Source organism: Physeter macrocephalus, chromosome 8 (genome assembly GCF_002837175.3).
Source record: "Physeter macrocephalus isolate SW-GA chromosome 8, ASM283717v5, whole genome shotgun sequence".
In the NCBI taxonomy this organism is placed as follows: Eukaryota; Metazoa; Chordata; class Mammalia; order Artiodactyla; family Physeteridae; genus Physeter; species Physeter macrocephalus.
The window spans coordinates 59,478,252-59,481,140 of NC_041221.1; positions in this window are offsets into that span (position 1 = coordinate 59,478,252).

The window sequence follows — 2,889 nt, forward strand, 5'->3', positions numbered from 1 at the left end:
GGCTGGGCCCGTGAGCCATGGCCGCTGAGCCTGCGCGTCCGGAGCCTGTGCTCCGCAACGGGAGAGGCCACAACAGTGAGAGGCCCGCGTACCGGAAAGAAAAAAAAAAAAAAAAAAAAAATCTTAAGTAGGATTGCCATCCAGTTACTAGTCTTTAATCAGACTCCACCTTCTTCAGCTGTTTTAGAAATCATACTAAAATTCTCCCTTCTCTCATCTTTTAATTTCTTTTCTGTTCACAACCCCCAGTTTGTGCTTTGTTAAACCTCATTCCTGTATTGATATAACTGGTTAGTTAACTCACCTCCTTAAAGCAAAGGGAGTAAGCCTTCCTCACCTCTGTATCCCCAGCTCCTAGAGCTGTACTTGGCCCAATGAAGTCACATGCAGTTGTTGTTGTTGTTAAATTGCTTGAATAAACAAATGAACGGAAAACAAAAAATAAACAACAGTCTAGGAGAGAGTCAAGCTATGCCCTCCACGCTTTCTGTTGTTATTCTAGCTTTCCCCCCAAATTTAAGCTTGTCTGGGGGCAGAGGTAAGGAGTAGGGTTAATTTTCCCTCCGCTATTCTTACAGGCTCATGACACCACTTTATAAGGACATTTTTGTGTCCTCGATAATGTGAGCTACAGTTGACCCTTGAACAATTTGGGGGTTAGGGGAGCTGATCCTCAGCTGAAAATCCGAGAATATCTTTACTGTTGACCCTCCGTATCCGAGGTTCAACATCCACGCATTCTACCGAATGGGGATCAGGCAGTGCTATAGTATGCATTTAGTGAAAAAAAACGAGTATAAGGGGACCCGAGCAGTTCAAACCCTCGTTGTTCAAGGGTCAACTGTACTTTAAAAAGTGAATCTTTCCTCCCTCCTCACATTTAAAAAAAAATTAATACTAGTATTTTCCCAGATATAGACAGTTTTATGGTATTTAAAATAAAAGTTCTAAAAGGAGGTCACATGAGACAAACACCTATTCTTATGTCTAAATTAACAGTGGAGATTATCATATTAAGTGAAGTAAACCAGAGAAAGACAAATATATGATACTGCTTATATGTAGAATCTAAAAGAAAAAAGGATACAAATGAACTTATATACAAAACAGAAATAGACCCACAGGCATAGAAAACAAACTCATGGTTACCAAAGGGGAAAGGGGGGAAGGGATAAACTAGGAGTTTGGGATTAATAGATACACACTACTATATATAAAATAGATAACCAACAAGATATATAGAGAGATAGATAGATATCACTTTGCTGTATACCCAAAACTAACACAACATTGTAAATCAACTATACTTCAATAAAAAAAAATTTTTTTAATAGTGGAAAAGAGATTATTTTCCGTAAACAACCCCAGTAATAAATATAAACTTAAAAAAAAAAGTGGATCCGTTCCCTTCTAAGTGACTGTATTATGGAATACTCCTGATTGGACTGCAAAGGAAACTTCCCCTGCTTTTCTTCCTCGTTAAGATCGATCAGAGTCAGAAAAGCATTTCTAGGAACTTCCTAACCCTCAGAGCCACCTTCCCTTTCAGAGTTTCTCACATAACGAATTTCAACTTACCTTTGGATTTTTAAAACACTGCCCTTCGTAAAATCTATAGCAATGATACTCAAACTTTACACATTAGAATCATCTGGGGCATTGGTTAAATACACAAATTCCCTTCCCCATCCCCAGAGATTCTATTCTAGGATGGAACTCAAGCATTGTTTTATCATGTTTAACAAATGCCCCAGGAGATTCTGATGCCCATCAGAATTTGAAAACCTCGGGTCTAGTCAGTCCACATTTTCACTCTCCAGACAGATTTTAATAAAATAAATTACTTTCTTCAAAGTAATTGCTACGTACTAAGACTGCAGTACAACGTAGTAATTCAACACCTGGGCTCAGGAATCAGGCTCACTGAATACATGTGAGCAAATTACTTAAAACTTTCTATGCACCAGTTCCTTATTTGTAAGATGAGAATGATAACAACAGTATCTTCCTCATAGGTTTGTTGTGAGGATTAAATGAGATGATACGTCTAGAACTCTTAGCATAGTGCCAAGGCATATAGTAGGTGCTCAGTAAATGTTGGATGTTATTATTCAAAGATTCCTGTCATTTCATCAGAACCAAGTTGATGGTGTATCCTATTAACCTTGGCCTAAGGACAGTGTCCAGGGACGCTCCAAACCCTTTGCAATTGTATGTTAAATTCTATGTGTGAAATTTTGCTGTGAAATGGATCTATAGATAGCTCTTCCTAGATTTTCAAAAGGGGTCTGTGACACTATACTGAGCTCTAGAAACTTGCTGCTCAAATAGTGCCCTCAACTGGCAGTGTCTGCATTACCTGAGGCTTCTCAGATAGGCACACTCAGATTCCACCATGGACCTACTGAGTCAAAATCTGCATTTCAAAAAGATCCCAAGTGACTCCTGTGCACATTAACGTTTGAGAAGCAATGCTCCAGAAATTTCCCAGGTTTCCCTGATAATGAGAATCACCTGCTATGCTTATTAAATATGCAGATTATCTGGGGTCTTGGAAATTCTGATTTATTAAATCTGGTAATTTTTAAAATTACTCTGTGTGATTGTTATATTTAGGGAGGAAACACTGCTCTCAAAAATGATGCTATCAGCAAGTTAAGAATTTGTTAGATAACCTGTTTATAGGGGAACCAGCCTTCCTGTACCAGACTCTTCCGCTTTGCATACAAGAACGGAAGAGATCGAAGTCGATACTTCAGCTGCTTCAAATCCCAGATGCTTCCCAGTTCTTATCCATATGAATCCTTGTGATAAGTCCCTCTGTCTTCTCTAACCAGCTTGAGTCTATATACCTAGCTTCAAAAAATGCCTAACACAATGCCACTAATT